We start from the raw sequence: 12,468 nt of genomic DNA on the forward strand, positions 1-12,468 counted from the left end.
AAAAATTTATAATGGATAATAGTTTTTAATTGTTTTTATAAAGCCGTTGAGTTGAATTCATTCATTAATTCATTATTTCATTAAGAATTATAATCCCTATGGATTATAGCTAACGCCATGTCGTTCAAAATCCTATTCTTGGGTGAGGTTGATTACTCCTCTGTCATTATTTATAGCTTGTTCGTTTTTCTTCTTGTCCAAAGGGGGCTGATTTTTTGTGCTGTTTGTGGAGTTTAGTTTGGGCTGATTTATTGGAGCAAAATACAGCTTGTTGAAAGCATACAGAAACTAGCAAACGAGAAGGGTCACAGATGAATCGAAGTGCAAAATAATAAGATTATTGGTTAGAATATCAAGTATATTACATGGCGGAAATGGAGATATATGGGGAATATTGCAACAATTAGAGACGACATGTAGACAAATGATTGAGTGGAGACCACGAACAGAAGCGAATCTGAACAGACACGCGAATCTGCACAAGCTCCAACGCCTTATTTTGACGACCTTAAAAAATGTTACCAGATGGATAGCAGAGACGCATAACAGAAATATGTGAAAATAACTGGAGGAGGCCTATAGCCAATAATGGATAAATCAGGTCTGAGTAATGATGATGATGATGAACTTCCTCTGCTTACTTACTTGGAATTGCCCATAACCATTTATTTTATAATATTTTAACCCTTTATCTAGTTTTTTGTCATCTTTTGTTTAATTATTTGAAGTTTTACTTATTTTATTTGACTCTGGTTCCTTGTTTTCGGTTTTATTTCTTTTGTTACCTATATTGTATGTATGTACATATAAACATAATATACTGTAATATATTAATATAGATATGCATAGCAAAATAGCGCAACTACGTTCAAATAGCTCTTTCTGTATCCCTCTTTTATGTTGAAAATTTAAAGAATTCTCGTATTGTAACAAGGGAAAATATATGCGTTTCCATCCAACGATTCACCTAGTTTAACCTGGTGAAAAGATATTGATCTAATATATTAACTCCATCGAATACAAAGACCCAAGTCCGGCACGGAAAGTGCTACATTTTCAGGTGAAATTTATTATTGTCCTTGGGTCCGATAAAAATAAAACGGAGCAAAAATATGGAAGCATTTTTTTAATATTTGAAAAAATAAACGAGGAAACTGTAGTAAAACCAAAGTGTTGAGTATACTAAAGCAATCGTTTTTAGTTTTATTTATGATTTTACAAAAACTTACATTAAAAAATTTAATATTTTAATCTTTTTTTTTTTTCTTTATTGGGTATGTAAATATTATTAAAAATTTTGTCATATAGAAGGCAGGAATTTCTTCAACTAAAAAACGTTCTTTGGTTATGTAGTAACTCCTATATTACTAACTAAAAAGAACAAACGAAAAACAAAAATCATACTCTACTAAATTTACAATCAATATGCAAAGAAATAAACAAACCAAGGCACCTTAAATGCTACTATAGTTTATTTTTTTACCAAGAGGAGTAAACTAAGAAGACAGATTCACACCCAAGAAAAGTCACCAAATTCATCTTCTTCCCTCAAAAAGTAAAAGTCCTTCATTAACAAAACCTAACTCTGATCCAATATGTAAAACTATGAGGCGTTTTCCTTTCCCTGATGGATTTTTCAAACCAGTAGACAACCCCTCAATAAAAGCCTGTCTACGGTTTTTTATATCGGTGTCTACCCACACTTTCTCTTTGGTGTGACCTTCATTTACTCATGTTTCGTCAAGGTATTAAATTGGTTTACCTTGACTTCTGTATTCTTTTATAGAAGTTAAGTAACGACGTCTCCATCTTATGATATCATCACGTTCGATAAGATGAATTTTTCGACTTCTCTTCAAGTACCTACAAAATAATAAAATGTACATTTTGACCTTACCTTTATCTTTCTCCATACAAAATGTTCATGTTTAAAACATTCATAACAGAGGTATATTATTATAATAAAAACAATTGGTATTCCGCGATTATTTGGTATAAAAATACCAAAAATACAAAAAAACTAGGTTGAAGGAAGTTGCATTTCAACGTTCAAAATCGGTATATAAAAAAATGCATTTTCTCGACTTCCAATCGAGCAATTTTCTTCATTTTTTTTAAATCTGAGGTAACTTGAGTAGAGCCACCCAATTAGTGCATAATTAAATCTAAAATATGCTTTAGTTTTGTTATAATAAATTTATTTATAACAAAATAAAACCACATGTTTTCCTATGTTGTAGAATGTTTTTTAGAAAAACTTACCACCCGTGTACCTTTTAACGTCATAAATACAAATATTTTTATTTGAATGTTGTATAATTCTTTAGACAATCTTTGTTTAAACAAATTAAAAAATTTTATTGATTTTTTTTACCGGGCGGGAACTGATAGGTTTTAGCGGCTCATTTTGCTTCAGACGGATATGTCATCTGTGTTTATATTTCCTTGATGAAATAAAGACTATTTAATTAAATAAAGATTATTTAAATAATTATACAGCTTTCAAATGAGACAATTTTCATTTAGAGCGTCTACAACATAGGAAAAAATATCCTCTAATTGATTGCCTAACCCAGACATAATATGAATATTTTTTGGGTTGCACTTATTATTTACTATTAATTGTGCCTAACCCATATTTACTTACTTAAAATTAATTTGCCTCAAGAATTTATATAATGATGAACGACACATGTTTGGAAGATCTGGGCGGTTGTTAACTTCACTTAAAATTTTATTTAAAGTGGGCATTTCGTTCTTGAAAAAGAAGCTGTGTACTATCTGTCGTACAGATGTTTTAACTTTTTCATCATATCTTGAAAGTACAGCAGGTCTACCGCCAATATTTTTAGGACATCTTACAGTTCCTGTCTGCTTATATTCCTTAATGGTTCTGTAAATCGTTGAATTCGCAACACCTAAAATTAGCACATTAAGTACTTAGTAAGTCTTTGATTTTAACAATCGGTATTCTGAAAAACTTACCTGTTGCCTGCTTTATTTTTGCTACCATGGCTGTTATTTTCATTTCAGGATCATCAATTTTTATTTGTTTGTACATTTTTATAATGAATTGTTTTTCATTTCATGATAAATGTCGACCCAAATTCACTCCGCGTTTTTTAGGTGGAGAAGGGCAATTACCACTATGACGCTAAATAGTTCTAAAAAGAACTGTTTTTTTATATAAAAGCAGACGGAAAATCAAAAAATTATAGGAATAACGCAAAAAACACCAAAACTCGATATAATTTTTGAATTTTAAATAATAGTGTCAATTTCAGAATGGCATAATTTAGTGGAGTAAACTCGGCTGCGGTTGGACCAATTAGAAACAAGCATTACGGCGCGGTATATTTGAATCACTCCTCTTGGTAAAAAAACAAACAATAGGAGCACTTCCGAATCATAATTTACAATGTATACGTTGTAAATCCCAAATCATGATTTCCAAAGTTTATACATTGTAAATTATAATTCTGGATTGCTCCTAGTAGCATTTAACGTATCTTGGTTTGTTTATTTCTACTGAATTTTGATTTTAAATGTAGTTTATAATTATATCGACTTATTCAACATGTTGCTCTTATTGTTATGTTTTTGTGGAATCTTAATGCAATTTAGTATTTTTGGTGGAAATAAGTCTAAATTTTTGCTTCAAAATTAAGTTTATTTGACGTTTTATATTCCACTTTGAAAATCGTTTTACTACTACTCATATCGGTTTAAAACGTTCTTCCAATCGCCACTTCGTCCGGTTGTTCCATAGTTCCTGTTCTATGTTTCTTTTTCTTAGCACTTTGTCTATTCTTTTGCTCCAGCTTTTTCTTGTTCTACCTCATTTTCTCTTTCCTTCTGGTTGCCATTTTAATATTTCCCTTGGTATTCGTTGCTCATGCATTCTTTGTATATGTCCTTACCAGATAAGACATTTATTGATAAGTGATCCGTGATTGTTCGTTTGATTTCCATGATTGTTCTAAGGCGTTTCTTGGTAATCCTTTCACTTTTAGGTCTTCCTGCTGCTCTTATCCAAAAATCCATTTCTGTTGCTCTCGGCGTTTCTAGTGTTATTTATTTCATCGGTCATACCTCACAACTGTAGATAGTGATACTTTTCACTATAGTCTCATATATCCTCTTTTTAATTTCTTTACTGATGGAATGTTCCCATTATTAACATTTTTATGGCATTTCTACCTGACGTATTTCTGTCTCTCATCGCTTTCGTTCTCTAAATACAAAACATGATTAAATAAAACAATTTTTTTGGTGATTGGTAACTAAAAAATTCTTCTAATAATTTAATTTTATCTAACTCAAACTTTAGTTGATTTGACTTCAAATCAACTTTAACTTAAGAATATCTGTCGGAAAAATCATAACATTGTCATTTGTCTTTAAAAAGACTATCACATATAAGGATGTTAAAAAAATTCTCCTGTTAGTGATCCCAAAGTAAATCGTTAGGAAATAACTGGGACAAAAAACCTCATGAACCACTCAAATTATTCGAAATGAAATTATGACATATATATCCAATAAACACGGGATAATTTTATGAAACAGATAACAGGTATTAGGTCCCTTGTTTATAGAATTTCTGACCTCAAACAATAGCACCCCTCACCCGCAGCTCATTATAAAAATAAGCCCTCTTATATATATTATATTGCTGAAAATTCTGATGTATCGGGACCGCTGTATCCTAATTAAATAATCTTCTTAAACCCCTGCTGTCTTTATTACACGGTTTGCCGCTTACGAAAAGTATGTATAAGTCAAGTGTACTGATTTACGCGGATGACTTTACTATTTTATTATTGTAGCGTGATTAGTGTAATTACTTCTAATTACAATAAAACTAGCGGTTCGTAATTTATATACGACTTTATTTATATAAGTTACAGACGAATTTATCTTATACACTAAACTTATTCACAAAATATGCCCGTATTTATACCCAGTTGTTATTCTGGAACAATCGACTCCCATCTCGAGCTATCGGCTTGTCCCGCCTACGTGACGTACCTTCCAGAACTCTCCGGCGAGGCCTAGCACATCCGATTACGTCATTCTCGAGGTGTTTACTGTTATACGGGGATCGGCCAAGATTTCTCTTCCGCTACACTGCTCCCCTCTTAAGATCTGAGCGTCTCGATCAGCAACTCTAAATGAAGGCCCAGGATGGCGGAATCTACACGACTCTCCAGCTCTGCATACACCCTTCAAGAAGAAATAACAGTCTACTGTCTTTGAAGGGTACGACATCTTCGGGTTCATGCAACACACAGTGATTTGTACACCAGTTCCTCTGAAGACCACTTCAAGCATGCTTCTCACAATCTTCCAATCCAGATTTTCTACTGCATGGCCTATTTTTGGTAAAGCCAAATTTTTGATGTCATAATTACACACGATTTTCTTCAAATTAGTTAGAACACGCCATATGTTCTCGTAGCTTGGCGTGTCCGTATAAGACTTTCTGGTCACCATATACAGCAAAGATCGAGGACCATCTTCCAATCGCAGTACTCTTCCAATTTTAGGCTGCTGATTTCTTAACTCGTCCAGGCGGCCGAACTTTCTATTGAATACGGACGATATTCCTTTAGTCATCTCGAGGTCTTGGGCAACACAGTGGGCCAGAGAGACGTTTTCTGGAACACCAAACGGATCTTGCTGAACTTCTGTGGTCACGCCGAATCTAGCACTCTTTCTCGCTGCGTAATTTGACATAAATTGATTAAAACTTGGCTGTGCGACATCTTTCATCTCCTGTTGGAGGACCCGTGCTTCTTCTGTTTCATTTGAGCCAGCATATGGTGCAAGACGATTTATGTGAATAACTTTTGGTTTACCGTTTGGCAACTTCTTAATTCTATATATTACGTCATTTATTTTCTTCTTAACTTCATATGGACCTTCCCATTGTCTTTGCAGTTTAGGACATAAGCCTCGACGACGTTGCGGATTATAAAGCCAGACAAGATCACCTACTTCGAAGCTTTCATTCTTGCATCGAGAATCATATTGATCTTTCATTCTGTCACTGGCTATCTGGATGTGTTGTCGGGCAAGTTCATGAATGTTGTTCATTCGTAATTTCAGGCGGTCAACGTAGTCTTCGCCTGCAACATGTTCCTCGGAAGGTCCGCAGCCAAACTCTAGGTCGCAGGGCAACCGAACTTCACGACCCAACATCAGGCAGGTTGGTGTTTGACCTGTAGTTTCATTTACGGCCGAGCGGTAGGCCATCAGGAATAAATGAATGTGTTGGTCCCAATCTCGCTGATGTTCAGATACAACTTTGGACAAGTGTTTACCCATCGTTCGGTTCATCCTCTCGACCATCCCATCTGATTGAGGATGCAGGGGTGTTGTTCTGGTCTTATTGGCACCAATCAATTTACAAACGTTTTGGAAAAGAGCTGACTCAAAGTTTCGCCCTTGGTCGGAGTGGATCTCCAAGGGAACACCAAATCGGCTAAAGAATTCTTTAACAAGTACCTCTGCAACGGTAGCAGCTTCTTGATTTGGTAATGCATAGGCCTCAGTCCATTTTGTAAAATAATCCATGGCTACCAGGATGTATTTATTTCCAGCATCGGTTTCTGGAAATGGACCTGCAATGTCGATAGCTACTCTTTCCATAGGACTTCCAACATTGTACTGTCTCATGGGTGCTCTCTTTTTACCAACCGGACCATTACCGGATGCACACGGTTCACATTTTCGGCACCATCTTCTTACATCATCTTTACAGTTCACCCAATAGAACCGTTCTCGAACCTTTTGCAGAGTCTTCGTAATACCAAAGTGTCCACCTGATGTACCGTCATGCAACTGACGCAATACTTCTGACACTTTACTTTTAGGTACAATTAACTGAAGCTTAGATTCTGTACCATCATCGTTCTCAAAGGTTCTGTACAGAAGATCATCTTTTAGTACCAGGCAATTCCATTGGCTCCAGTAGGCCTTGACTTCTGGACTACATGCACTAATGTTCTGCCAACTAGGTCTCTCACCTTGCCGCATCCAATCCAATACTCTTTTTATACATGGATCATATTCTTGGGCGTCTTGTAACTGTTGGGGCTGCCATTGCTCATTAATTACGGTGGTTCGTCTCACGGGGCAAAATCGTTCCTCTAATTTGGCACAGTGATTACAATTCGCACTGCATGGTCGTCTCGAAAGGGCATCAGCATTTGAGTGAACTCTTCCGGCCCTGTGTTCTATCTCGTAATCATATTCTTGTAATCGTTCTAACCATCTTGCCATCTGGCCCTCTGGATTACGGAATTGTATGAGCCATTTTAGAGCAGCGTGATCTGTTCGAAGAAGGAACTTTCTGCCGTACAAGTATTTATGGAAATGTTCGCAAGCCTTCACTACACCCAGCAGTTCTCTTCTGGTAACGCAATAGTTTCTTTCTGGTTTCGACAGGACTTTGCTGAAATAAGCGATGACTTTTTCCTGTCCATCCTGGATTTGTGAGAGAACAGCTCCTATGGCACTGTTGCTAGCATCGGTATCCAAAACAAATTTTCCTGCCTGTCCCGGGTAGCTTAATATCGGTGCACTGATCAGAGCCCTTTGTAGTTGTTCGAAAGCTTTTTGACACTCCTTACTCCATGTATATTCTTTGCCCTCCTCCGTCAACTTTGTTAGGGGCTTGGAGATATTGGCAAATCCTTTGACAAATCGTCGGTAATATGTACATAGGCCAAGGAAACTTCTAATTTCATGTTTATCTTTTGGTACTGGCCAATCTTTAATTGCATCAATCTTTTCAGGATCAGCTGTTACACCATTACTCGATACAATATGTCCTAAGTACTTAACTTCTCGTCGAAACATGTGACATTTCTTCGGACTTAACTTCAAGTTCGCTGCCCTCAATCGTTGAAAGACGTCTATTAGATTCTTGGCATGTTCATCAAAGGACCTTCCAACCACAATTACATCATCCAAGTAAACCAGGCATGTTTTCCATGTTAGACCTCTTAAAACTGCCTCCATTAATCTTTCAAATGTGGCAGGGGCATTACATAAACCAAACGGCATAGCCGTAAACTGCCAAAGCCCTGATCCTATCGAAAATGCGGTTTTCTCCCGATCGGCTGGCTCCATGTCTACTTGCCAATATCCACTTTTTAAATCGAGTGTGGAAAACCAACGAGAACCGGAGAGAGTATCCAATGTATCGTCTATTCTGGGCAAAGGATAACTATCTTTTTTTGTTACCGCATTGAGCTGGCGGTAGTCGATACAAAAACGCGTTGAACCATCTTTCTTCTTTACCAGAACTACTGGTGATGTCCATGGACTGTTCGATGGTTCAATTACCCCTTGTTTGTCCATATCCTTGATAATCTCTTCGGCTTCATCTCTTTTCGCAAATGGAAGTCGTCTAGGCCGTTGTTTGATTGGCTGAGCGTCTCCGGTATTTATTTTATGCGTTACTATGCTTGTTTTGCCCTTATCCTTCTTATCAATAGCAAAAACATCTTGATACTCTATCAGCATAGACCTTACTTTTTCCGTTCGTTCATAGTCAAGGTCTTGGCATCTTTCAATGATCATCTCGACAAGGTCTTTTGGATACTTTGACTTTGATGATTTCTCATTGGTATTCATAGAGCAAATTGAAGCCACGGGAACACACTGTCCGATCAAAGCTCCTCTACTTAACTTAATAGCAGTTTCCCTTAAATTCATAACTCTTACAGGGATGACATCTCGAACTTTTACCAAAGTTTTCGCCGTTAGGAACTCGACATTTTCTACATCTTCGACCATCCTTAAACTTCCCTCTCGGCAGTGTCCATCAAGCATGGTCATCAGAATTTTCTCACTATTACCGGGTATGGTTACGTCGCATGTAGTTAGTAAGCGGATGACATCTTCTTTGTCGTCGTGAAAGGGCAACTCTTCACCGTTGATCCTGAGAACTCCATTTTGAACATCCAATATTGCCCCCACTTTCCTTAGTACGTCCATCCCCAATATGAATTGGTCGGAGATCTCGGCAATTAATACTTGATGTTCAACTGTGGTCTGGCCAATGGATACTGACATATTAGCCTCGCCATATGTATTAATTAGCTCACCAGTCGCTGTTCTAAGCTTTACTGTTGCAGGTGATAATTTATTATGGTCTCGTACTACATCTGGACGTGCGATAGTTCTCGTTGCACCTGTATCCACCAAAAATGATCTACATCTATTACTGATACGACCTTCGATGTATAAGTTGTGGATTCCACCGGAGGACGTAAGGTTGACAGTTACTATGGGGGCTCTAGTTCTCGAGGTCGGCAGTTGCCCCTTGGTGTCGACCCGCTCTAGTTTTCCGACGGCTGTACGATCTTCTTACAATTACGACGAATGTGGCCTACGTCTCCACAATTCCAACATCTAGGCTCGCGTCTCTTTGGCATCTGATTACTTAATACTCTCCGTATCATTTCCTCCAGACGTTCATCGTTGTGTTCGTCACTTTCTTCAATGGTTCTTACTCTATGGCCTCGTGAAGTTTGACTAGCCGTTTCGTGTTCCAATGCAATAGCAAGTGCTTCATCTAAAACTTTCGGTCTTGCTAGTCGTAAAGCTTTCTGTAGTTCATTATCTTTCAGCCCATTGACGAAGGTATCTACTGCAATTTCTTCTAAAACGCTGTCTGGCACCTCTGGATAAGCCAACCGCACCACACGAGCCACATCTGCTTCAAATTCTTGCAGATTCTCACTTGCTCGTTGACTTCTACTTCGCAGTTGTGCTTTGTATACTTGTTGTAGATGGGCATCTCCATAGCGTTTTTCTAGACGAGTGAACAAGGTCTGGTAACAATTTTCTTGACCCTTGGGAATTGACCTTAATATATCTGCAGCATCACCTCGTAAAGCAGCAGTCAAGGAAACAGCCTTTTCTTGTTCGGTCCAATGATTGGCGGTCGCAATAGCTTCAAACTGTCTAAGATATATGGACCAAGAGGACTTTCCATCAAATGGTGGTAATTTGAATCTCATATTATGCGACGTTTCGTCTCTCGGTAGTTCATCTTTCACTAAAGGATCTAACGTTGCTGCATTAACTGATGGTTGTACTTTTGTATCGGTTATCCTGCTCTCTAGCTGTTTGATCTTTTCTTCTACGGTCTCTACACTTTTCTGCATCTTATCGAATGTTCTAGAAACTTCTTCAAATTTCTCATTGTTCTGTTTACAAACTTCTTCTAGTTTTTCGTTGTTTTGCCTACAGACCTCTTTAATTATTTGAGAAGTCTCATCGAATCTTTTAGCAACATTTTCGAATTTCTCGTCGCTTTTTCTACTAACTTCTTCAAGTTTCTCGTCGCTTCTTCTACTAACTTCTTCAAGTTTCTCGTCGCTTCTTCTAGAAGTTTCATCGATCTTTTGAGAAACACTTTCAAATTTCTCGTTGTTCTGTCTACTAACTTCTTCAAGTTTCTCGTCGCTTCTTCTAGAAGTTTCATCGATCGTTTCAGAAACAGTTTTTAATTTCGATAAGATTACTTGTTCTGCTGACTGGAAGTGGAACGTCTTTGGGTCTTCTCCGTTCTTCGTGAGGACATCCTCGAGTCGTGCTTGTAGGACTATCTTGAGCCCACTGCTGTCCAGATCCCGTTCCTCGAGCTGTTCACGGAGCTGTTTTACTGTAAGTTCTTGTAGCAACATCTTTGGTCGGCACACACGTACTTTCCAAAATGTCTTTTAACAGTCTTTCCGAATACCGAACAATTAACGCACTCCGGTTGTTCCCGACGAATAAAGTTCAAAAGTCTTTTAAAGTCTCTCTGTAATTCACTTATTTATATCGCACTAAGTTAACCGAACACCGACACCAACTGTAGCGTGATTAGTGTAATTACTTCTAATTACAATAAAACTAGCGGTTCGTAATTTATATACGACTTTATTTATATAAGTTACAGACGAATTTATCTTATACACTAAACTTATTCACAAAATATGCCCGTATTTATACCCAGTTGTTATTCTGGAACAATCGACTCCCATCTCGAGCTATCGGCTTGTCCCGCCTACGTGACGTACCTTCCAGAATTCTCCGGCGAGGCCTAGCACATCCGATTACGTCATTCTCGAGGTGTTTACTGTTATACGGGGATCGGCCAAGATTTCTCTTCCGCTACATTATTTATGTTTTTAGGCACTAGCTTTAATTTAAATTAACGAAGACTTACTTTATATTATTTTATTTTACATCATTTATTTGATTTATTTAAGGCTTGCAAATAAATTACACATAAATAAATTAGTTTGATTACACATCCAATTTATTTACAATCCCAAATTTATGAGTTTGCTAACTAAAACATAATAATTTCAATAACTAATACATTTCAAAATACACGGCGAACAACTCGATTCGAATACAATAATTATTATTACGCGTCGATAACTGACTGCCCTGCTAGCAAGCAAGCAAGCAATTTGATTCAACCCGACCTGTGGGAGATTTTCACCCTTTCGAAAAAGAGACATTCGGGTGTAACAATTCATTGGGGCGAGGTGTTTTGGCCCGAGTATAAATACAGGGATCACCCCACCTCGCTCCAATGCCCCAGGCCTTCCCTCTCCCCCTATAGCACGCTAATGTGCGATAGGGGCACAACTATCAGCCAAATGCTCTTCACAATTGAACCCTGGGTAACAGGATTCCAATGTGGTACCCTAATCGAATGCAAAACTAGGCCAGCGTTAAGCGCTCTAAGCCTTTTATCCTCTTAATTACTTAACCGCGGGAACTAAAATTGCTTGCTTGGGCTCCAAGCCATTGTACCGAGCCCCAATGGGCTCCGTCCAATGGCTTGACGCTCTAATTTTATGTTGATTTTTTTATTTTGTGTGATTTTTTTGGTGGCTTACGCCTTTTTTTGATTTGTTTAATTGTATGGTGGTTTTACCTGATCGTCTGTCTGGTATCTTGGATGACTTCCTGGACTACCTTGGTCACTATGTTGGTGACTAGTCTGACCAGGTATTCTTCGTCTGGGAAGATCGCTGTGGTGGCTTGTTGGTTTTTGCCCTGTGTGACTTTGGCATAGGAGGCTCCGTTTGCCTGTTGTCGTCTGTTGGTCTGTTGTTGTGGCCTCTGTTGTGGTGGTCTGTTCCAGGTTGGACTTCTCGGGCATCCTCTGTAGCTTGCGGGGTGACTTCCTTTGCAGTTAGCGCAGGTTGCCTTTGTTTCTCTGGGTCTTTTACACATCTTCGTGTGGTGGTCTTCTCCGCATTTCACACATTTGGGATGTTTATGGCACGCGTTCTGTGCATGGTTGAAGCCTTGGCAGTTTAAGCACTGCGTTGGCTCTGTCGCTTTTCTTAGGTCTTCTACCTCTATCTTCATGTGGCACAGATTGGTGCTCAGCTTAGCCTTTTCTACGTCCTCACGATTCAGTGTCAGTACGAACATCGGTAG

The 12,468-nt window shown here is 38.0% G+C and overlaps 1 pseudogene; it reads right to left on the reverse strand.

Moving 5' to 3' along the window:
• Positions 1–1,535: 1,535 nt before the first annotated feature.
• Positions 1,536–12,468, reverse strand: part of LOC126886088 (uncharacterized) — a 38,179-nt pseudogene continuing 27,246 nt past the window's right edge.

Source organism: Diabrotica virgifera, chromosome 6 (genome assembly GCF_917563875.1).
Source record: "Diabrotica virgifera virgifera chromosome 6, PGI_DIABVI_V3a".
Classification (NCBI taxonomy): Eukaryota; Metazoa; Arthropoda; class Insecta; order Coleoptera; family Chrysomelidae; genus Diabrotica; species Diabrotica virgifera.